This window comes from Macrotis lagotis, chromosome 8 (genome assembly GCF_037893015.1).
Source record: "Macrotis lagotis isolate mMagLag1 chromosome 8, bilby.v1.9.chrom.fasta, whole genome shotgun sequence".
Classification (NCBI taxonomy): domain Eukaryota; kingdom Metazoa; phylum Chordata; class Mammalia; order Peramelemorphia; family Peramelidae; genus Macrotis; species Macrotis lagotis.
In genome coordinates, this window is record NC_133665.1 from 66,657,784 (window position 1) to 66,684,217 (window position 26,434).

The 26,434-nt window shown below is 32.2% G+C and overlaps 1 protein-coding gene across 6 annotated transcripts in view; it reads right to left on the minus strand.

Moving 5' to 3' along the window:
• The window catches only part of RFX3 (regulatory factor X3), a 358,977-nt gene that overhangs the window by 315,513 nt on the left and 17,030 nt on the right, over positions 1-26,434 (minus strand). For 2 of the 6 annotated variants that reach the window (XM_074197441.1, XM_074197446.1), the window contains exon 1: positions 3,381-7,834. The exons of the other annotated variants lie outside the window; for them this stretch is intronic. The gene's annotated coding sequence lies outside the window, so the exon portion shown is untranslated. Of the gene's footprint in view, positions 1-3,380; positions 7,835-26,434 lie in introns of those variants that run through there. 6 annotated transcript variants of the gene reach the window in all.

Here is a 26,434-nt window from a genome sequence, read left to right on the forward strand (position 1 = left end):
GAGTTCAAAATGAAAACTCCTAGGAATATTAATAGGCAAATTCCTGACCTCCCAGATCAAGGAGAAAATATTTCAAGCACCAAAAAAGCAACAATTCAAACACTATGAAGCCAGTCAGAATAACACAAGATTTAGTAACTTCTACATTAAAGGATCAGAATGCCTGGAATATGATATTTTGCAGAACCAAAGGGCTAGGATTACAATCAAGAATCACATACTCAGAAAAACTGAGTATAAACCACTGGGGGGAAATAGACTATTTCATTGAAATAAAAAGACTTACTTTGCATTCCTTAAGAAAAAACAAGAGCTGAGTAAAAAATGACTCAAAACAAGATTCAGGAGAAGTGTGTGTGTGTGTGTGTGTGTGTGTGTGTGTGTGTGTGTGTGTGTGTGAGAGAGAGAGAGAGAGAGAGAGAGAGAGAGAGAGAGAGAAATCATAAGGGTTTGATAAAGTTTCGACTTTTTATATTCCTCCATGGGGAAAATATTTTTAACTCCTAAAAACTTTCTCATTATTAGGTCAGTAGAAGGAGTATACATAGACAGAAAGCAGAGGTATGAATTGAAGGTGATGGTGTATTTTAAAAATTAATAAAAATTAAGGGATGAGAAAGAGGAATACACTGGGAGAAGAGAAAAAGGAGAGGTAGAATGGGAGAAATTATTTGAAGAGGCCTGAAAGATTTTACAATGGTACATACTCAATTGGGCATAGAAATCAATCTTATCTTATATAGGAAAGTAGGAAAAGGGATAAGAGAAGGGGAGGGACTTGATAGAAGGTAGGGCAGTTTGGGGAGAAGAAAGTCTGAGGCAAAAACTTTTGAAAATGTAAAAGTTAAAAGGAGAGAAAGAATAGGATGAAGAGGGCATAAAATAGAATTAAGGGAAATATAAATTGGCCATCATTACTGTGCAAATAAATTTTATAGAGACTTCATTTCTCAAACATAGAAAACTGAGTGAAATTTATAGAAATAAGGGCCATTCGTTAGTTGGTAAATGGTCAAAGCTTTCCAATCATATAAAAAAATGTTATAAATCACTACTGATGAGAGATGCAAATTAAAACGCTGAACAATATATCTCATACCTGTCAAATTGGTAAATATTGCAGAAAAGAAAATGACAAATGTTCGAAGAGATGTGGGAAAATTAAAACACTAATGTACTATTGGTGAAGTTGTATAGTGATTTCAACCATTCTGGAGAGCAAATTGGAACTATGTCCAAAGGACTATAAAACCATGCACACACTTTGACCTAGCAATGCCACCTATAGATATATATCCCAAAAGAGATGAAAAACAAAAACAAAAATACTTATATATACAAAAAATATTCATAGCAGCTCTTTTAATGAGGACAAAGAATAAGAATTGGAAATTGAGGAGATGTCCATCAAGGTAAAAATGACTGAACAAGTTGTATTTTATTGTGATACAATTCTATTTCCTTTAAGAAATGATGAGCAGGATGTTTTCAGAAAAAATTGGAAAGACTTACATGAACAGATGCAAAGTGAAATGTGCAAAGCCAAGAGAACTCTGTAAACTGTAACAATAATATTGTACGATGATCCACTATAAACAATTTAGTTATCCTTAGCAATGCAGTGTTTCAAGACAATTCTGCCGGACTCACGATCAAAGGTGCCTTTCATCTCCAGAGAAAGAAATGCTAGAGCCTTGAAAGCAGATCAAAGATACTTTCTCTATTTTTCTTGGGGTTTTACCCATATTTATTTTCACAAATGACAGAAGTGTGTTTTGCATGACTACACTTGTATAACCTATGTCAAATTATTTGCCTTTTCGGTGAGGGAGGGAGAAAAAGAACTTAGTACTCAAAATTTGAAAAAAAAATGTTAAAATTGTTTTTACAATGTAATTTTTTTCCAAAGCAGGCAAAAATTTCCTTTGTTCTTAACCATACAAAATAATTATTAGTCTCAACATATATATATATCTTAACTTATTTTTGTAAATATGACACTTTTGAAAAATATCAATTTTAAACACACAGAACTGAATGGCTTATCTTACTTGCAAACATATGACCCAAATGGCCTTCCCGTTCAGCATTAGGATTAAAAGGCTTCATGGTACACTGAAAAATGCACTGCCTTTGAAAATATAGGACCTTGTTTCAAATCCTACCAATTACCTGCTCCAACAGTATGGGGTGGGACATGCCACTCTACCTTTCTGGGGCTTAGTTTCCTCAGTTACAGAATGAGGAGGTTGGACTAGATAATCTCTAAAGTTCCTTTCAGCCTTAAATCTATGATTCTATAATTTTGGTTCATGATGAAAGTTTAAAAAGTACTTTATCTGTAAAACCTAAGAGATACTTTCATTTTTCCCGATCCCCTTTCCAATACCTAATAGCCTGTGCAGTTTCTGTCAAGAAAACTCATGAGAATTTTCCCTCAATCACCATTCCAATATGCTTCCTTAATAAAGAAGGTATGGGATATGAACAAAATCAACAACTTATACTTAAGAATTGTCAAAATCCTCATACACACACACACACACACACACATAAATTATCTCATAATTGAGGCTCACAACCACCCTGTGAAGGACTCTTAGGAGTATTATAATTCCTATTTTACAAATGAAGAAAATGAGTCTCAGAAAAATGAAGCCAAGGTCATGAGGTTAATGTCGGGGTAGAGATTTGAAGTAGGTCTCTCCTTCCTCTGGATAGAGAACTTAGAAAGTGGAATAGGCTTACAGATTTAGAGCATCAAGGGCCCTTAGTGTTCATCAATCTAGTTTAATTCCCTCACTTTAGAGATGAAAAAACAGAGACCCAGAGAGATGAGATTGACTTGCCCTAAGTAATACAAATGTGAAGTGGAAAGGATAGCATTCAGATGATGTGCTAGGACTCAAGCTCAGCCCTTTTTCCATCGCACCATACTGCCCTAAATCAAACTGAATAGAGAGTAACTTGAGTTTTCTATCTAGTTTAGTTTTATAGCTTCTACTTCATTGTCACATATCCTATCTCTGGATAAAAAAAAGTATCAAAAAATTAAGAAGTGCATTTAAAAAAATAAGAAATTATGAGCACTTTAAAATGTGAAAATACCTAGATCACTTTCTTGTGAAGTAAATACAATTATAGTAGTATAATACCATTTTAAATTCACAGGTTCCTTATTTTTAAATTACCACCATTAATTTATAGAATAATGCTCCTCTTCAAAGAGTAACAAAACAAAGATATGTTAATAGCAAAGTTCTGTCATCCTTAAATACTGGGGGCAATCTTAGTACACTTAAGTTTTCTGAGAAGGCAAAGATGCAATTTGTGAGTGCACACAATCTCAAGGATCAGAGTTGCTGTCTACACGTACTCACAAGCACTATCCCCATCCCTCTGATGAGCCTTGTCCTCCTATCTTCTTTTGGACTTTCCAAATACCACTGGACAGCTCCTCTTTAAAAGTCTATTCAAGTGGAACCATAAGCTTACACACCTGCTCTCTATATAATCAATCCATTATTAAGTAGTAGAATTATGACATCAGAAGTATGTTAGCCAATTATTCTACTGAATAAGTTGATTTCCCTGATTTGCATGCTACCATGTCATTGGTTAAAATATCTGAAGAAAAGTTCCTACTTTTGTCCATTGCTTTTATTCTGAATGTGACTGGGAAAAAAAAAGTGTTTTTTTTTTCACCTTTGAAACCCTAAACTATCAATATACACATATACATTTAACTTACCATTCTTTAAAGTATAATATAATGCCTGAACTACATGAGAGGGTAAAATATGGGCATTATCAAGAGGCAGACATTTCCCTTTGTGATGTCTTTAAACTATCCTGATGGTTAGTTAAGTCTAATTTCATAGGAATTTGTTTATAAATTTATCATCAGACTATACATATATATATATATGAGAAAGCTTATAAAATATATACTGCCCTTGTATTAATATTATTTGCTGTAAATATATTCTTACCACCCCTAGAGTATGAGTTCTTTGAAGAAAAAAATCAAGTATTATTCATCTGAGTATATCCCAGAGGTCTAACAGTGCCTCCTTGTACATACTTTCTATTTCAGAAAAAGTAACATGGTATAAATCAATAAGTCAAGACTAGATCTACAGTTAATAGATATGATTTTGGATTCTGATCCCTTACTACTTGTGTGAGCTTGGACAAGTACCTTAAACTCTCTGGGACTCAGTTTGTTCAACTGTAAAATGGGAAGAGGGTGGGCTAGATGACCACTTAGCTCTCTTCCAGCTCTAAACTCTGAGATAAATATTTTTTCTAAGTTTTAGACTACTAAATTCTGCTTAATAACTAAGAATGGGAGGTATAAAAGTTAAGTTCTATTAGAAGATGCTTTTAAACAAGTGACATTTCAAAAACTACTATCCTGAGAGGCTACTGAAAACCTGTAGGGAGGAATAAAAAACAAAAATCCTTAAAACATACAAACAAAAAGCTCTTAAGTATCTATTGCCAATAACTTCTTTGAGTAAAAACTTTTTTTGTTTTTTGTTTTTGCAAGGCAGTGGAGTTAAGTGACTTGCCCATGGCCACACAGCTATGTAATTATTAAGTGTCTGAGGCCAGATTTGAAGTCAGGTACTCCTGATTCCAGGGCTGGTGTTCTATCCACTGCACCACCTAGCTGCCCCTGAGTAAAACTTTTTTTTAAAAATCTGTCAAGGGGTGGCTAGGTGGCATGGTGAATAGAGCACTGGCCTTGGAGTCAGGAGTACCTGGGTTCAAATCTGACCTCAGACACTTAATAATTACATAGCTATGTGGCCATGGGCAAGTCACTTAACCCCATTGCCTTGAAAAATCTAAAAAAAAATCTGTCAAGAAGAACCTAACACATAAAAGTTAACTTAAAAATACTTTTTCCTATTCCTGCCTTCACTTTCAGCTATCTTGTTTTCTTTTTAAATGCTTTCCTACAAGCTCAGTGTGAGAACCATTATTTTCAAATACAGTCTTGTCTTTAATTTTTGCATGAGATAAAATTCTTTTCCAGTTTATGTTATACCACAAAAGCTAAGGACTATTTGAAGGAGTTAAAATTATGAACAGTAACCATATAATAGTGTGAATAACAGTTTGTACTGTTTTCTTTTATACTTAACCCCCTTTCCCAAATTAATCATAGTTTTATCAAGCAAAAAAAAAGATTTTATTTTAAGACAGTAGGTCTTAAATTTGTCTTTAAAAAATTCCCCCCATCCCAATTTGATATTTATGCAGTTCTGGATATATGCATGTAGCATATATCTATATCTATATCTATATCTATATCTATCTATCTATATATATATATATACACACATATATATGTATATATATATATATACATATATATGTGTGTGTGTATGTGTGTGTGTGTGTGTGTGTGTGTGTAAATATGAACAAATTACTTATTCTTTCCACAAACCAAATTGTATAAAGCATGTATGAACCATGAAAACTCCAGAGTCACCAATTTGGCATGTGAATATTAAAAAGTTATTTTTAAGATTAATAAAATTATTTCTCGGTGGTTAGAAAAACAGTAACTTCTGTTTTGTTTTTGTAGAGCAATGAATGGGGTTAAGTGATTTGCCCAAAATCACACAGCTGGTAAGGATCAAGTATCTGAGGTCAAGATTTGAACTGTCTCCAGGGCTGGCATTCTATTACTGTGCCATCTAGCTGACCCAAAATACTATCTTTTGAAGAAAACCACTGAGTTCTTATAAAAGGATATAAATTAATATCTATGTACAATATTTGTCTTGGTTTCTTTTGAGTAAAATTATTACACTTCAAAATATTAAAATACATTTTAAATGATCACTTTACCAAAATAAATCTATTGCTTTTGTTTTTGGAGAGAAGACTTTACAGTTTTTCAAAATTCAAATAACAAAGGACAAAAGAAATCCTGAGTAATAGGAGACATCAAAAGAATATGCTTTTTCAAATCATGAGGTAGAAAGGCAGAAGAACACATTATATTCTTCTTTCACTGACTTCTCAATTTAAAACACTGGAAGGTAAACATACAAAAGCAGTTGACATTATATGTTTACTTTCCTTAAATACAATTAAGTAGGGATTTTCAGAAAAATAAAAGTTATAGAGAGCCAGGTCATAAGACTTAAGAAATTAATCAAGTATTCATGATAATTTGACTGTTACAGAGGCTTACGATAATTCTTTAGTTAATTGGAAAAAGAATGTTATTTTTAGTCTTTTACTATCATTAATGTAATCTAAAAGCACTAATGACATGTGTATGTGTGTGTATACATACATATACATTTGTTTGCATTTGTAAGCAAATTTTGAAACTAATTTTGATCCATATCATAATAGTTCAATTTATTATAGATTAAGTAGTAAACCCTACCATTTCTGTAACACTACAGTTCAACTCATTTATCAACCAAACTTTACATTTGTTTGGTAATGGTGATGTTCTCATACATTTTGAAATTACTCATTTTACTTGCAAGAATAACACAGTAAACAGTCACAGCTGAGTACATATGAGCAAAAAGAACTCTAAATGTACATATTTAAGGTAACTTAAAAATGGGTAAACTAAAATAACCACAGATACATTCTGTCTAAGCAGATAAAGCACAAATGCAGTAATTTGTCACTAAGAACAAATCAAATTTTTTACAAAAAAAAACTTGGTAGTTTCAACCTCTACTTCAACCTAGCTACTTGTATGAATGAGATCTTATGTTACCATGGCCTTACTATCTTCATAAAATGTATATAGTTGGATTTTCCAATTATATATTACATAGGACATTGATTGTTATTAAGAACAGAAGATTCATTTGTTTTTTATCATGTTTTTAATTTCCTGTGCAGAGTTAAATGATGACATTTACCATATCTGAACATGAATGATTCTTCAAATTAATCCTGCTAAATTTATACATTTGTATAGACTACTACCCTCACTCATTTATCCAACAATGGTTAATGCCATCATTCAACTACCACCCCAAGTTAGGAACTTTAGAATAATCCTCAGTTTTACTTTGTTCTTTAGTACAAGTGCTCAATTGATTTGCTAAGTCCTGTCTCTTTTGTACACATAATTTTCTGCTGTCAACTACCTTTCTCTAATAACTCCATTGCCTCATACCAGGTACTTAACATTTCTTAAAGTATCATTTCTTCAGAAAACACAACTCTTTATCAAGTTGTCTTTTTTCTCCACATATTATTTTAACCACATTAACCAAATGACTTCTTAGAAAAACTCAGCGACTCATTTTCATATTGTCCTTCATTAGTGTCCTGATGACTTTATAATCTCATCCTATGTTCTAAAATTACCTTTATCTCAAGAGTAACAACTCAAAATCCCCTTTATTCATCTCACTTCTTTATTCTATAGCCTTCAAAGCTGTAATATAACATGTCCAAAATGTCCTTTGCTCCCATCTAAAATGAGGTAATTATTTGTAAAGCACTTAGCATAATGCCTGCACATAGGAGCATAATAAATGTTCATTTGCCAGTCTAACAAGTCATCCTTCCCACTATTGAAATAGTTCCAACAATCTCTCTTCTTCAAGAAATCTTCTGGGATTGATCAGAAAAGGAATACTTTTTTTTCTCTTAATTCATTTCAAATGTAGACTCTAGAACTAGAAGGGTCCTTGAGACTATGTAGTGCAATCCTGTTATCTTAAAATGAGGGAACAAGTCCAGAGAGAAGGGACCCTTCCTTATAAATTGACTTATCCTAAGAAAATCAGGGTGGCTAATCTCTTTAATTTCCAATCACCCTTAATAAGGACTTATTCATGATATATATATATATATATATATATATATATATATATATATATATATATATATACACACCTTACTATTCATTCTAATGTCTGCTTATGCTTTTTGTTTGTCTTTTTTCTGTTGTCTGCATTTGGTTTATATATGTATATGAATCTCAATTTGTATACTTATGAAAGATAGGCTTTTAGGCTCACTGAATTCACTTTGTCCAAAGTTTAGCATAAAATGTGCTTCAAAATGATGATGGTTTTAATTCATGATCTCTATACAGTTGCTATTCTTTTTTAACATTTAATTTTGCTCTATAAAATTGACTAAAATGTTGCGGAGAACTTATTGTGGCACAATAAATGTATCTATTATAACTTGGTATATTAGCTTAAGGAACTTTCTAGCAGAATCATGCTTGATCCCTATATTTCTACCACTAATACTGAAAAAACAATTTAAACATAATATTAAACCATGCTGCTTTTCTTTACACATTAAGTACCAGTTATACAGTTTGGGTTAATCTGGTTAACCTCATCATTAAGTTCAAATGCTATATATTTCTATCTAGACAAACTTCCTTTAGATAAGTTCACTTTTAGAGCTCTTGATTTAGATGATTTTAGTAATCTCTGAAAACTCAGGGTCCCAAAACTGAGTACTTTATGACCATAACTTGAAGTTCATTAAGGTATCACAAAATAAAACTGAAATGTTTTCCTAAATAAATTCTAACAAGCATTTATTGAGAATATACTATGTGTCAGGTTCCATGCTAAGATCTTCAAATTCAAAGGAAGACAAAACCAGCTGAAAGGGTCACATTATAATGGTGGAACAACATGTAAATAATTCAGTGCAAGTAAGATATATAGAGTGTGAGGAATACAGGGTGTTGGTCTTCACAGGGTGTGGAGGGGAGCCCTTAGGGAATTCATTACAAAGGGGGAATGGCCCAGCCAATCACAAGACTGGAAGAGTTTTCCTAATCCCATTCCAGGGATACCAAACCCCAAACCACAGTTCTCAACTGGTCAAGAGTGACCTAGAGATCTTGACCTAATATAATTAGGTAATTGAATATTAATCCACACACCCCCTGTGAGGATAGGGGTTCTTTAGCATATTATGTCTCCTATGATGTGGGAAGGGATCAAGTTAAGAGCATGTCATGGAATGAGTGGACCTCTTATATTGTAACTCAAACTCTGAGAGTCTAGGAACATCCAAGAGGGAGGGGAAAGAGTTTCTGAAGACCATAAATTACCTGACTTTGAAGACTAATTCATGCTTCATGCCTAGGTGAAGTACCTGTACCTTGTATGGTGTATCTTGCAAGGTTCGTGAATAAAATGTACAATTTTCTCTCACTCTAGCAGGTTTTTCTTTTCATTTATAACATAGAGCATTTAAAAGGTAGTCTCTGAAGGGAAGGTCCTAGCAAATGGGACACTGAAACAGGCCTCCTGAAAGAAACCTAGGAAACTAAGAGGAAAATATGGGGTGGGGGATGGGTGGAAACCATTGCAGGCATAGTGGTCAAGTCAGTGTAAAAATGGGAGAATGGGAGATGTAGTGTGCAAAGTGCATCTATGAGGGGCAAACCACAGCAGCAGGACTGTGTGTGAAGCAGAATAAATATGGTAAAGGGTCAGGTTTTGAAGGAAGTTAAACAGAGGTCTTTGTATTTTATTTTGGAGTTAAGAGGGCACAATAAGAATTTGAGGAAGGTGGGTATTATGGATAGACCTAGGAGTTAAGAAAATCATTTTGATTTCTGTGTGGATGATGGATTGAAATGGGAGAGACTAAAGAGGCAGAGCAATTAGGAGACCATTGCAATGGTCCTGGTGAAAAGTAATGAGAACCTTAGAGAGAGTGGTTGATTGAGTGAGTGGAGAAAAGAGGATATATATTGTCCCTTGGTGGAGAGATTGCAGATTTCATAATCAGGAAGAACTAAGTTCAACTTCCTATTCTAAGATTTACAAACCTTGTTGAACTCCTTGACTCATAGGCAATTATCTAAGACAAAGTTATAGAGAAAGATTTTTTTGATAGAGCAAGAGTCATACAGAATATATCCACAGTAAAGAAATCACAGGTCTTCAATAAACTTAGCCGAGATAATAAAATTAAATGAGCAGAACTTAAAGTTTACTTCTTGTAATGAATTCAAATGAAAATCTACTAAACACTCAAGCAACAGTATGTCAGGAAGTTAAAAAGAAAGAACAGGAGAGGTATTATTTGGATAATTTAGGAACAAAGAATTAAGAGGATGGAATTTGTAATAACTAAGATTCTGCATCACAGTTCTATCATCTATTTTGCCCTTAAGGAAACAATTAATGAGGATCAAATACTGATTTTTTTTAAAAGAGTTCTCATCTCACATCCTCTGACTATTCATTGTGTCTCTATCAATGACTCCTTTTACTAAACCATTAATGTTGATATTCTCTAATATTCTTTCCCTAGCATTCTTATTTTCTTCTCTTGAAATTTATCCCATGACTTTAATTATTACATCAATGAAGATGAATCTGAAATTTCTAGGCATATAACCCAAGAAAGTCAAAACAGAATGCAATATATATATATATATATATATATATATATATATATATGTATATACACACATATAAATATATATATATATATATGTATATATAAACATGTTCATAGTCATACCTTTCATAGTATCAATGAATCAGAAACCTCACTGGTGCCAAGAAACTGTGATGTCAAATCAAATGTAATTATTACTAAAGAGTAAAAAACATCTGTAAGTAATTCAGAGAAACAGGTGATTACTATGAACAGATAAAAAAATAAAAGCAGAACTAAAAGAACAATATATGCAATCACTACAATAATATAAATGAAAAGAATACTAAAAAGAAACTGAACTTTGAGCAATCACAATAATCAAACTTGGTACCAGAGAAAAGGTAGAAATCATATCTCCATCCTCTCACCAGAGAAGGGGAGAAAAGAAGTAGAATGTTATATATGTTGTCAAATATGATCATTATATGGCTGTGTTTGCTAAACTATTTGTCTTTTCAGGATTCAGTTTTTTCTGCCTTCTCCTTTAGGTATGAACTTCTTTTGCTGCTACCAATTCCAGACACTCATCATGTTGGAATGTTTTTAACTAGTTTATCCATCTTCATTTATTACACTTCTCCCACAACATAGCCTGAACATGCCTGCCACATTATTGACATTTCTAAATTGTTGCTCTCTTCATTTAAACCCATCAACAAATGTTTCCTACTTGCAGAACAAATTTAAACTCCTCAGCCTATATTTCAGTCATCCATAAATTAGTTCCATCTTACCTATCTTGCCTTATGTCTCTGAACATGCCTAAACAATTGTATTACATTCTTGTATCTCTTTATAATCATCTCAGTTCTTCTCTCCCTTGAATTCTTGGCTTAAGATTCCATGATGCCACTGAAACAACTAAGATTGAAAATGATTTCCCCTTAATTGCTAAATTCAGCATCCTTTTCTCAGTTTTAATCTTCCTTTGGAACTTTCTATAGCTTTCACCATTCTTTACCTTTACTCCTTATGAAGTATGAGTCTCTCCTAATATGGCTTCCATAAAATTGCTCTCTCTCAGTTCTTCCCTTACCCTTTCAGCTATTTCTTCTTTCATCCATCTTCTGCCCCTTAACTATGAGTGTACTCCAAGGATGTATCCTTTTCTCTTTTTATGTGATTTTATCAGCTCCTTTTGGAACTCTCATATTGAAACTGAATAAGGATAAGGAATGTATCAGAGATAGAGATTGAAGCCATATGTTTCTGGCTTTTATACTAGTTCTATATAATCTCTTAACAGTATCTTTCTAACCAAGAAGACAACTCACAAACTTATACCATGAACTTTAATTTCCTTAAGTCAAATTCCATATTGAAAACTCCCTAATGGTTATCTATCTACTCTTTGGTGTCTGGTTAGCAAGTGAAGTCCAATATATCCAAAACTGAAATTATCATTCCCCCATTGACGCTTCCAAGAATCCCACTTTGGAAACTGTTTCAAATGGAGTTTAAAGGATGACTTTTTGATGAGATAGTACAGGTCCAGAGCAATAAAAAAAAATTTACTGAATGAAAAACTAGAAGGATAGTCTAATTGCTGGATGAATTAGGTTCATATGAAAGAACTATTTGGGAAAAGAAAGGTTTAATTTTGTGTGAGATGTGTGTATCTGAGTATGAGATGATGAAATGGGTAGATGGAATGACATACTAAAATGAAATTTGGAGTAAAGGGGCTCAGGTTCAAATTCAGTTTCTGACACTTTCTATGTATGTCATTTCTAGCAAGTCCTTTAACTACATGGTCTTCAGTTTCTGCATCTGTCAAATGAGTGGATCAGACATATGACCTTTTAAGTTCATGACTGAGTTCCCTAGTGGACTGAATGTAGAGAGAACAAGGAGCTGAGACCAGAACTCTCAAAGCCATCTTCACATCATTTTGTTAATAGATAGGTGGTACAGTGCACAGTGTCTCAAGTCTGGAGTCAGGAAGACCTGAGTTCAAATCTGACACCAGATACTTGTTAGCTGTATGATGTATGACAAGCTTGACTGAGTTTCCTCAACTGTAAAATGAGGATAATAACAGCACCTTTTTTGCAGGGTAATTGTAAATATCAGTTAGATATTTATAAAGGACTTGGTTCAGTGCCTGGAACATAGCTGGTGCAGCTTATTCCTTTCTTTCTCATTTTCCAGAGAATCTACAATAATATTTATAAAAAGAAAAAAATAAAGCATCATAAAAGTCACTGTTTTCCCATAAAACTTGACTAAAATGAATATAATGCTTTACAGTTTATAAAGTTCTTTCACATAACCTGACTTGATCATTAGAACTACTATGGTATTGATAAAATAAGTATTATTCCTATCTTACAGGTGAGAAGCTAAAGTTTGAATTTGGTCATTATTTACTAAAATTTAGTTGTTATCCAGTAGTAAATATTGGGGCAAAAAAAGAGTCTCTTGATTTCCAAACCATTCTTCTTTCCTCTACACAATTAGGGAGTTTTCCTGTGATGTCCATATTATGAAATCATCAGTTTATAGGTCTCTGAAGGAACCTCAAAATTCTACATTGGTTGAGCAAAAGTACTTTATTAATGTTGTAGAAAATCCAAAGGGAAGTTATAATCAAAAGCAGTTTAGAGGAGAGTGGTCAGTTGGGACCTCTCAAATTGTCTTCATTCTAGAACTTCACTTTCAAAAAGTCACGTGACATGAAATGCATTAAGTGGATCCAAATGCCCAAAACTCTATATAAGTTCCTAAAGACTAAGGTTTTTTTTAAAAGCTGCATTGAGGAAAAGAGGATTAAATGAATAGGAATATTCTTTGGGAGGGATGGGGCAATGATAAAAGATAAAGGGAACTATTAAAATCATGTTTGCCTGACAAGAAGAATGATCTTTGAACTAGAAAAGGCAAAACAAAAATGCCTGTTAGGGAATTGAAAACCAAGATAAACAGCAAGAGGCTACCTAGCTTGGGAAAAAAGCCCATAGGAGGGAAGACTGGAATAGTGAAAGGTCTTTGACATCAAGTCATATAATTAGCAGTTAAACGGATATTTTGCTTGAAAAAAAAAATAAAACTAGAGGAATAAGGAACAATCATCTGAAGGTATTTGAAGAACCTCTCTGTGAAAAGAAAATATAAGGCAGAATTATGTTTGATGTGAAGACAAAAGTGTTTTTCCCTTCAATGAGGGTCCTTAAGCAAAGGTGTGATAATCTACTTTTCAAGGTGTATCAATAAAGGAAACAGAGTTGAACTCAGCCACAGTTAGACTGATGGCCTCTGGATTTCTTTCTAACTCTTCTATCCTATATGGATGACAACTGTTGATGTACACTGACTCAGTCCAGTAAATGAGAATATACTGAAGTTATAAATACTGCATACAGTAAACAAATGTTAAATTATAGTAACACAGATTAATTTACATGTATTGCTATTCTGTAAAGTGTTATAGCAGGCATTGTTTAAACCAACATCTTAATGCTTTATGTGGTTTACAAAGTTCTTTCACGCACATTATTTTGTAAATAATGGAGCTTACTTTCATTTCATCTATGAGGAAACAAAGTAACTAAGAGGTTTTAGACAGTCAAAGTCTCTTATCAAAAAAGTGATAAAGCTAGGACTTTAACCCTAGATTAATTCTGATTTACACTCTTCCCACTATATAGGATAAATTTCAAGATTAATGAATATCAAACCTTTTTCTAACTAAAAATGTGGAAGAATTAAAGTTATTATAAAGGTAATTCTCATGGTATACTTTTATTAAAAGGGTATTATATATACATGCATATATATAAATACTTATCAAAATTCAGAATGATTAACCACTAAAAATACTTCACAAATTGAAATGTCAGTGATGACTTCAAAAGCACTGTACTTTATCATTCAAAAGTGGTATTTACATTAATATTCAGGAAAATAATTCATCAGACAGAAAAAGCTTCACTGATAATAATGATCTCTGATCATATAACTCATAATTCAACTCTAGAGAAGAAAGTAGTTGTTATAAAATATTTCAATGGGAAAATGCAATGCAATCAACCCATTATTATAGAGATTCAAAATAGCATCCAACATAATTAATAAATATATCTACTTAAAGAAAATTTGTTTTAAAAGTAGTATATGCTATACATATCATTTAGTGGTTCTGTGCTATGCACTTATTTGAGAGATTGATTTTACCTTTAGCTAAAGCGGTGTGTTTTCTAATTTGTTTAGGGCAGCTGTCAAGTAATCAAAGTAAATGGTGCCATTTTAATAAGGAAGTCTTTTAATGAAATATAATAGGTCACAAATACCTAATTTCTGCTCTTTACTGTAATTGCCAGTCTTTACTATAACTGCCACTTTAACAATCTTTTCCAAATGCTGACACAAAAGATGAACAAATGAAGGGTATTAGCATGTTTGTATATTTACAGCTTTACTGCTGTCAAAGGCTGTAGTTCTATTCCTAACCCAAGCTATATCCAAGCTACATCATCAGGATATTTCTATTGATGGATATGGCCTGTCTCTGGTTGTAAATGTATCCAAATTACTCTTCTATTCAAACTTATATTAACAAATGTCTATGACTATATGAAAAGACCATGAGAAATTTCTGATGAAGTTACCCTCTAAAAATAGTTGATAAGCATCAATAATATCATTATCTTGAATCACAGGTAAAAATAGTGCATTTAATTCATTTCATTCTTTTAATGATATTCCAATTTTCATTAATTTGTAGAAATTTCATAAACTGTTACATAAATTCTTAACTATTTTATTGGTTAAAAAAGATCTATTTGCACTTAGTAGTAGTTTTAAACAAGGTTTGTATTTGAAAAGAGCATTGATTAAATTGGGATTGTAAATGGATACAAAATTCAAATGAAGAAATTGGAATAAGGAAACCAAAGAAATGAATAATATAGCTCTTTGACTAAAGAAGTTCAAATCTACAGTGTGACTTATTTTGCTACAATAATATTTTTAAAATAACAAGACTGTGAAGATCTTTAATTATTTTTCTTCAAAATTATTTTACATGATAATCCTTTCCACTTTTACTTTCAGTTTCCTGATAATTATTTTTTTTAATGGTGGCTTTTTATACAATACTATTATTACAGAAGTCCTGGGCACAAGCAGCCTTAGTTTTGCAAGTTTGCCATCTTTGGGAAAAAAGCTTCCCCAAGTCAGACTAGTTTACTCTGAGAAGAAAACCATGACAACTGTTTGTACCTCTTGGTTTATTATTACATCTGGCCTGGTCACTCTTAGAAATTCAATCTATTATGGTTGCTAGGAGTCAGTTGCTGTGCAACCTAAAAGGGTATGCCGTGCTTTCAGGCTAAGGAGTGTTAATAAACCTGTAGGCTTTCCTTTATGAGTCTGACCAGTATGTTTAAAGAGCTTAATACTCTTCTAGAGTGATCTGCCCACAATTCAAGACACATCCTATTAAAAACAAGTCACAGTGAGAGATTTCTAACAAAGGAACAAAATGCTAAACATACATAAATATTGAAAATTTATCTATAAAAATTATTCAACTAATTTGGTAAAATAAAAAGATTATGATATACATTTCAATTATAGATTCTAACATCTAAATTTTTTGAAATTTTCAGATCATGCTATACTTGGGATATTAAGGATATAAACCCAGTGGTGAAGTTTCAGGAAAATGAGACAGTTGAATACACTTAAATATTTGATGAGAATTGTATCCTCTAGCATTTTAACTTTAGTAATACAAATTGAAGTTAATACTGTAAACAAAAGGTCATGAAGTCTTCAAAAAATGAAAATAAAGATCCCAAAAGAGGTTGAAAAACATAAAACAATATAAAATTATAGTTTTCTGTAAAAGCTTATTCTATTTGGTTAAAAAAAAATAAACTTCAGAGTTTAGTGAAACATCAAAAAATAAAAGAATGCTTAAGATCTCATAATTTCACATGAAAATTCAGGGAAAGTTGGGATATTTCTATGTTTATATTTGAATTAAGACATCTACAGTGATCTTTAGGTAGGCATAGCTGCTGTATCTACTGGTTTTTATTTTTAGCAAGAAAAAAAGAAACTTTCTATCAATTAAAATAGATTGCCTACCAGTAAAATTTCAAATTGGTACCCATCATTTAACAACAAATACATTCTCTAACTGTAGTTTGGGATTTTCCAAAGATAGTCCAGCTATGAGAATACTATCATGCAACAACAGGGAAGTTGAAAAAAACAAACAAAACTTCAGTGAGTGTCTCTTTTCCTTTTTGTACATAAAAAAAAACTTCAGAAATCCTATTAACTATTCAGAGACAAGGAACTCACTTTAATCTATCACTTTTTGGTGATTTCTTGCTATCTCTGCTTCAGTGGTTGCTCCTAATATTCTCTTTAACACTAAGGGATGCAAAGTTTAAAAAAAATGTGCTAGATATTTACACAAAATACCAAAGTAGAATAATTATGTAGGAGGGAAGTTGAGGTAAATAAAAGTGCCAAGAAATCAGATGAGAAAAAATTGAGATGAAAAGGCAAAAGAATATTTGGAGGTGATGTGGTAGAAAGAACACTGAACTTAAGGGTAGAAGATTTGGAATCAAGTCCTTGAACCAAAAATTCCTAGATACCTGGCATCTGGCAAGTCCTTTCATGTTGCTTTTCTTTATATTTTTTTTTCTAAGAGGATAGTTATATTAAATGATTTATTTTTTTCTGACTAACTTTCTGTAATTCTGTGAACATATCTTTGGAATATGAAATAAATGTTATTCATCTTAAATGCAAGGAAAAAGAAAACATGAAGGGAGGTAACAAGACTAATGGAGATGGTTAAGATTTAGTTAAATATTTAACATATGACAATTCATCTCCAATATGCCTACTTCTCAGAAAATCATCTCACAATTTGGGATTCTGGGAGACATGGTGAGGTTTAATTCATGCTCCTTAAGTTAAAGCATGTTATTAAAAACTGAAGATGCTTATAAATCTACACTGGATTATTTTACATACTTTAAAAATAATTCAAGCAAAGTAGCAACACAATTAGAACAAATAAGGTTTTATCTCTAAAGTATACTTTCCAATAACACAAAAAATTCTGTCAAAGACTACCACTAAAAGATTCACTAACTAAAATACAGGTAGCAGTGCAGGGATGTCTCTCTGCTTACAATACCCCTTGGAGTCTAGAAGTTAACTCCCTAATAATGGGGCTACAGTGTTTATTTGGACATTGGCAGAAACTACAGTTAGGGGCAGCTAGGTGGCTCAGTGGATAGAGCACTGGCCCAGGAATCAGGCGTACCTGAGTTCAAATCCGACCTCAGACACTTAATAATTACCTAGCTGTGTGGCCTTGGGCAAGCCACTTAACCCTGCTGCCTTGCAAAAACTAAAAACAAACAAACAAACAAAAAAAACCCCAAACCCTAATAAAATAAAAACAATTAAATAATTTATTCACCATAGAACAAACACATAAATTAAAAGCAGTAATTTCTAAACTCCGTGAAACTGGCAAACTTGCCTTCACTTCATTCTGAACACACCAATCTTCCTTAAAATGAAATATATGTATTTAAATTAACATTGTACAGAGAAATTTGATGTTTTAAAATTATCAAGAAAACTGGAATCATCCTTTGGTATCACAAAGCCAGAAATTTTCAACCAGTGTGGGAAGCCAAATTTGATATAAGCTTATTAGCAGATAAGAAACATCAAAGTGTGTATAAACCATATGAACAAGAATACTGAAAAATAATTTCAAATTTTCAAATAAGAATGTTTGTAAAACATTATTCTATTCACTAATTTTTTCTTTGTTTTTTAAGAACATATTCCACATGTTGTAGAATGAATAGTACTACATTAAAAATTTTATTTCAAAACTATAGTTCATTCATGAAAAACTGAAAAGAATATTTTGAAGTTTTCTTAAGTAACATTGGACAGATTACTAATGCCCATTATACAAAAGTTTCACTTGCTAATATGTATTTTTAAATTTATCACAAAACAAGCTCTTAGGAATCTCTTTATGAAGTGCATTCAATTTAGCTCAACAGTATTTATAAAGTACCTATTTTTTTTCAGATACTATTAGATGGGTGGGAAGAGGGGATGTAAATATAAAAAGCTTAAAATGTATTCCCCTGCCTTCACAGAATATATGTTCTACTGTAATCCATAATTATCTAATAGAGAGGCACCAAAACAATTATTTAAGCATGTGAAGTCTCTCTTTAGTCCAGAAGCACAATGGATAAGCTCTGCCCCCCAAAAAAGTTTAGGCAAAATATAAATGGTGAAATTTAATGCAATTTCAGCATCTAGGATGATCATTTAAACATCTTGAAGTCAATAAATAAAAACTTGAAATGACATTTTAACATTAAATTCAAAGATTTTCATTCTCCAGAGCATTGGTGTTCAGTGTGTTGACTTTGAAATTATGAATGTTTTATGATATTTTTTAATTATTTGTTAAATACATTCCAATTGCATTTTAATCTGATTGGTGTTGTGGGCTATGTATTTTTGACACCTCTATCACAGAGATTTTAAATACTCTAAATATGTAACAGATTTAAATGACTATACAGAGTTTTCAAATTTTTCAGTGTTTACTTTAGAAAATGTAATTGGAACCGCAGTGTTTAAATACTATTATGGGGGCAGCTAGGTGGCTCAGTGGATAGAGCACCAGCCCTGGAGTCAGGAGTAACTGAGTTCAAATTTGGCCTCAGACACTTAATAATTACCTAGCTGTGTGGCCTTGGGCAAGCCACTTAACCCCATTGCCTTGCAAAACCCTAAAAAAAAAAAATCAAAAATAAACAAATAAATAAATACTATTATGTATGTTAACACATTACCCAAAAATCCAAGTACCTTCAACAAACCCTTATGAGCCCAGAAAGCAGTGCACTGTAAGGAAGGCACACATTTAGTTGAACCCTTTTCTCATAGAGTTTGAAATCTGGTAGATATTAATTTTTTACTCAAAAGTAAAAAGTCCTATAAATTCTAGTGGAACTTCTCTACTATTAAATATCACAAATATTAAAGTCCACTTATACACTTTGTACTCAAATTTTCAACTAATTAGGTCTCTTTATGGGCCAGGTTGACAATCTATTCACTTTCATTACTCTATACTGCACTCACAGAAACATTTAAAAAAAATTTGGGGCTGCTTCAGTAAGCTTAAACTGCTGTCATATCATGTTACTAAAGGGACTTTGTTTCTTCTTTATTACAACATGTCTATAAAATAAATTAATTTGTTAAACTACACCACTGATAATGGGCTCTTAACAGTGAATTTTTATAGTCAAGCACAAATTTTAGAACTACAGAAAGCAATGAATTACTTTAAAAGGCTAGAAAACACTGAAAGTAAAACAATTACCGTACATAGTTTGAATATTCAAGAATAATTTTCCCCCCAATTCAGTCAGGTTTGGTATGCTTGGCTTCTGCCAAGACTGAAGACCTTAGGAGTCATTCCCAATTGAAACTCTACTACTGGAAGCCAAAATGGTGTTTTGGTGACAGTACAGGGTAAGAAATGTAGTTTAATCATAAATATAACTAGGGGTAGGGTATATTATATAAGAAAACAATAAGGGGGTAAATTTTTAGCTTCTTTTGATAAATATTTGTATTAGCATGAAATATAGGTTTATTAGGGTATTTTGATAAGTCATATGTGCTGCAGTGAGGTTGGTCAAAGGCTCTTGGTGGAGAGAAGGGGTTCAGGAGACAAAGAGAGGAGGGCAAGAGAAAAGGAAGAGATGGGGAGACAAAAATAGAAAAAGAATAAAGGGAGGGCAAGCCCACAACTTTGGGCATTGCAATTTTCACACCTAGACCAGAAAACATAAATCCCCTCTCATAGCTCTGAGTCAAAATGTGTTATTACAAAGAGCTTGACCATTTCCAAAATTAATTTATAAAGCAGATTTTCTCTTGAGGTTTGATAATCCAATAGGCTAAGGATGAGAAATTACATGTACATAGCCTTTAAGATTTTCAAAGTGCTTCACATACATTATCTCATTTGACCTTCACAACAACTCTGAGTTAAGTACTAAAGTTATTATTATCCCGGCTAAAAAGATGAGAAAACTAAGATACAGAGAGGTTAAATAACTTGCCCCAGAAGCAAGACTTACAACTCTGACATTTTTGACTTCTAATCCAAAGTATATTACCTTGTATACACAAATATACAAAGTATATTTTCCCCCATTATACAAATATACAAAGTATATATTCCCCCATTATACAATGGGAAATAGATTGGGAAACAGGGTTCTAGTTTTAACTCTACTATATCTCAGGTTTAAAATAAAATAGACATTCTAGTTTGAAAGCTTAATATTTTAGATCAAGTGTTAGGTTAATTAAGTTGGTAAAGTTGTAAATTATGTTCAAGTCATGAAAAATATGGGGGTTGAGTCAAATATTTTATGTCAAAGATGGTCAGAGAGCAAAAAAAAAAGGTATGATACACAATTTGCTATAAGGAGGGCATATCTAAGTAACCACAGATATAAAATAATGAATTGGGATTTACAAAGAGTATTTCTCACAACTCTGTGATAAAGAATTAGACATGTACATTTCATATCCACAAGCAAACTCTAGTAGATATGGAAATCAGAAATGGAAATAAATTAAGTTATACAATTATATATATTCAAGAACTAAAAAATACAAATCAATCTTTTTGATAGAAGTTCTTGAGCAATTTCATGATGCTTAAATGTTTGTCAATATATTATATATGAGGCCTTTTCTGAGTAAAGTATTTCAATATAGGATGATAGCCTCAAATTCTGTCAAACTATACATTGCATAATGGATGACAGGCACAGGATGCTGAATATTTGACACTGAAGAGAAATGGAAAATATGATTTTGACATTAGTACACTGAAAGATTCATTCTAAAAATATCAGCATGACAATCTATTTGTCAAAATAACAGAATTCAAGGCAATTTGCCTACATTAGTGACTTTTATTTATCTAAATAACCTCTCATTTATGTTTTTGCATATACAGTCCTCTACAAATAAATTCCATTCATATAAACTCATGATTAAAGATGACTGAGCAGTGATAAATTCACTTATGTAACAAATGCTGTTCTATTTTTAATTCTTTTATAAGTCTGTTTTAGTCATAAGAGAACAAGAAACTATCATATTTAAGAAATCTTTCTCCAATTTAAATTGTTCATATTCAGAAAAATGAGAAATATAACTTGGCATACTATTACTGAGGATGGGAAGGTAATGAACCTCTAGTAGGTTGGGTAATTCTAATTTCTTTTTGTCTAATGTGACATAGGATTCCATTTTCTTTCATGCAAAATAATTCCATTCTATTTCCACTGATGTGCTCTAGCTTCAAAGAAATGTTCAGAAATATAATCAGGAGAATCTTGAAACTTTTGACTTCATTTGGGATGGAGACATCTAGAAGACCTTCATTTCTCCTTTTCTAAGTACAGGAATATTTAAAGGTCCATCTTTAATATAACTTTGTGCAAAACAGTGATGCAGGGGGTGGCTAGGTGGTGCAGTGGATAGAGTACCAGTCCTGGAGTCAGGAGTACTTGAGTTCAAATCAGACCTCAGACATTTAATAATTACCTAGCTGTGTGGCCTTGGGCAAGTCACTTAAACCCCATTGCTTTGAAAAATCCTAAAAACAAATTATGCATTCATCATTAGGATAGCCATTATACATTATACAACTAAAGTGATTAAGACTGAGACTAAAATTCAAATCTGTCAAATCATGAAGAATATTAGAAAAGCTAATTCATCCTGGAATACTGTAATAAGGGACAAGACCTTAAAATTTGAAAGAGCTAGGTTTAGCTTAAAAGAAAATGTGATATATATGAAATGTTCTGAATAGCACATTTGTAGACAATTATACCTAGATATGTTGGAAGTGGAAAATATAGATTCAAAAATATTTACATAAGTTAATGGATGATAGATCCATAATTTGCCTTTTGTTTGCTTTTTGCAAGGCAATGGGGTTGTTACTTAGCTAAGATCATAGAGTTGGATAATTTTGGAAGTCAATTCAATACAATAAATTACAAAAATTCTCATATTTATGTCTATAACATTTGGGAAAATGTGTGCTGCTTTCAATGAAGCCCAAAACTACTTTGTCTTTAAAAAGTCCATCTATTTAAATTACCCAGTGTTGAACTATGACTCTGAATCGTGAAACATTGTAGTCTCAAAAGAAACAAAATTCCAAGTAATTCAAAGGACAAAATAACAATAAATTATGGGAATAAATATGCCAAATCTTATTATCAATGGTGACTTGTGCACAAAGAGAAGAAAAATCATCATTCAGAACATGAGTCACCAGAAAAAGAGGTGTCATGTGCAAAGAATATGAACTAATGGAGAAACCTTCTGAATACTGCATCCTTATTCTTAAGCTATTAAAATCATCCGAAGATGGGGGGAAACCTGGGAAGAAATCTCTATGGAGAATTTATGGATAATCATTATGAAGCATTAAAAAACATGGATAGAAGTATTTAACCTGCATTTCTGCCCTGATGAAACTACAGACCCTTCAAAGCATCAAAGTAGCTTAATTATAAAGAACAATAAATATATTTATGAAGCACCTACTAAGTGCAAGGTGGCATACTCAGTTCTAAGTGGTATACAATTATATGTATAAGGCAAAGTTTTATCATCTGGTTGGGGAGATGAAACACACACACACACACACACAAACACACACAATAGAAGAGGTACAAACACAAACAAGTGATTCAAAAATAAGTACTATGAGAGTTTGAAGGAAAGAGCAAATTCTTCCATATGGTCACAAAGGCTTCCTGTAAATGGAATTTGTGTAGATTAAAGCATTATTGTAGGAAAGGGCATTTAGGTAGAAGGAATAGCATGAGCAAAGTGCAGCAACAGAAAAGTGTGGAAAATTTCAGAAATAATGAGTAGACCAATTTGACTATATGAGAACTAGAAGAAGAGGGTATGCTCTAAGGATAAGAAATAAACTAGGTAAGTTGTATAGAGAATAGAACAATAACTTATTCTCTACTTTGGCCATAGGGGAAAAAAGTTAGGAAACAAGTTTGAAAAGTATAGAGGTTCCTTGGTGAGGCCATCAAGTTTGAACCTTATCCACTAGGAAGCAATGGGAAGCAATGAAAGGTTTTTAAGCCATAAGGTCTATTAAATATTTTAAACAAGGAATACTTCTTTTTAAATGTATTCTATTAATCTTTATTTAGAAACAGTTGAAGTGAAATTATTAGCCAGTCTTAATACAAAAAATACTAATACCACATTCCATTATTTGGATTACTTCTTTCTATAGCCAACAAAATTTAGCATTCTAGTAGCTGGTTACTCTGGTAATTGAATCTTAGAAGTTTGTTACCTATGTTTAAATCTCAGTTTAAGTCCTCAAGGTATTTAATACATTCATTTCTGCCAATTTAAAAACATGTTTTTAAAATTTGTATTTCCCTTTGACTTCATGGATTAGTACCCATGCCAGCAAGTCAAAGGTATAATCAGTCTAGAAGCAAATGAATAAATTCCTAATAATACTCTATTTTACAGTTAATAGAAAGGAGAATAAATTCATTTTGAGTTCAGAGCTTTTTCTAAGTCAAATGGAACAATGGTGTTAAATGAAGAATAATGAGAATATGGAACTTTTGGGTAAAAATGTAAGAGCTCACTAAAATTTCATCATGCCATTGTTTATCATACCACTTTTTTTTAAAAATTGAAAGTCAGGATAAATCCATAGGGAATAGATTTGCAAGAAAAGTTTGTCCACAGGGATTTCCTGTAGAGTAAAAGGCAAATGGATGCCCCCATAGGAAAGCTGTTTTATATAAATGTATCCTTTCATACTTGTTACCACAAATGAAGCTGCCAAGAGCATCAAATTACTCTAGGAAAATTCTGTTGTCATTTTCCTAGTCTCTTTGAAAATGTTATTTCTTCAGATAATTAAGTCTTAATGCTCAGATTATTGATTCTTAATTTTCTCCAGCATGATTACAAAAAACAAATTCGAATCTGACTGAACAATTTTTATTTCTTACATTCATTTTAGGAAGAAAACAAGATAAAACCTTAGTCATAAGTTATTCCTTCTCCATCCATATAATATTAATCAGGAAACAAGTTGACCCTAACAATCTACTCCACCAAAAACTCATTAACTGATTATAAAAAATATCTTTGTAGACAATTTCTTCAGATAAGACACATTCTCCAAGTTCATTTTCTGTTTTTTTTTTTTGCAAGGCAAATGGGGTTAAGTGGCTTGCCCAAGGCCACACAGCTAGGTAATTATTAAGCATCTGATACCGGATTTGAACCCAGGTCTCCTGACTCCAGGGCCAGTGCTTTATCCACTATGCCACCTAGCCACCTCCAGGTTCATTTTCTTAGCCTCAGCTTTTATTGATTGCATTAGGCACTAATATTTTTATTTTTGTTTCACAAGCATTGTCTACAGGAACAATTATTTTAATGTTTTATTAAAATTTTTTTGGTAAACAGCCTTCTATATGATCAATCATCCCTTCTCTTCTCAAAAAAGCAATCATGTACATGTGCAGAATTGTAAATTCTTTTCTTTAATCATAAATGTCCATGACATATATCCTCACCACCAGATAAAACTTTTTTAGAAAAGGAATTTCTATTTTATATGCTTGTGGATGCTGATGTTATTTAATACTCAAAATCCTTCATGCCATGACGTAGTTTCATATATATATTTCGGAATTCTTGATATTTAACATTTCGCTACTAAATATCCTAAATATTAAATGATATGGTAAAAGAAGTTTAAAAATATATTTTGACTTCTAAAAAAATTAAAAGTCAACTTTTCAAATATTTCTTTTAGTCTTCATTATAGGGGGATGACCCTCTGGGAGAAGATAGGGAGATATGAGAAATACAGGGCATGTAAGACAAAATGTTTTAAATCAATTTATTTTTAAAAACAGAAGGAATTAAATGTATTTTCTAGAATAAACTATTTATGGAAAAACTATACATAGGATAAATATATGTTTTAAATGATGTTATAAAATTATTTCTGACTCTTGGTGACTCTTCAGAAAAGCATTCTATATCAGAGTATAAAAATATTACCACAGTAAATAGTTTCCTTATGCACATGTGATACAAATAGCTATATTCAATCATATATAAGAATATATAAAAATACAGGTGCAGCAGAGTTTTTCAGTTCTTCTTTGCCCTTGACCCAGCCCAGGAACCAGAGGTTACTGCTGACTGGTGAATATGCTAGGCCAGTGATGTCAGGACAGAGTAGGGCAGGCCTTGAGGGGAGGATTATGATAAAGAAACAAATTAAACACATGAAGCATATGTGGAAAGTCACTGACTAGAATGAAAACCAAGAGGAAAGTGAAAATCCTGCTTCACTCTCTTAGTCAAATGAAAAGAGCACTGATAAACTGGAAGCATCCAGAGAGCAGCACAAGAAAATGAAGGATCATGAGACCTTGACATGGGCAAACCTGTCGAAATAACTGTTTTGTCTGAGCAGAGTGGACTTTGGAAGGATGAGACAACTGTAAAATAGTTGGAAGTAGCTGACAAAAAGAGATAAGGTTTATTAAAGTCAATCAAAGAGGGGAAACACTGGGATTGAGGAGCGAAGTTGCAAAGATGCAGTCAATCAGTCAATAAACATTTATTAATCACCTACACTGTGCTAAGCATTTGGGACAAAATTTTTAAAAGGAGACAAAAGACAAACCCTGTCCTCAAGTAACAAATGATCTAATAGAGAAAAAAATAAGTAAATATGTATAGAAAATAAATTTTCTAGATAGTTAAGAATTGAAAGAAAAAGGACTAGAATTAAGAGGGACTGGACTTCCTGAAGAAGATGCTATTTAAACACATTTAGGCTTGATAGAAGTAAAAA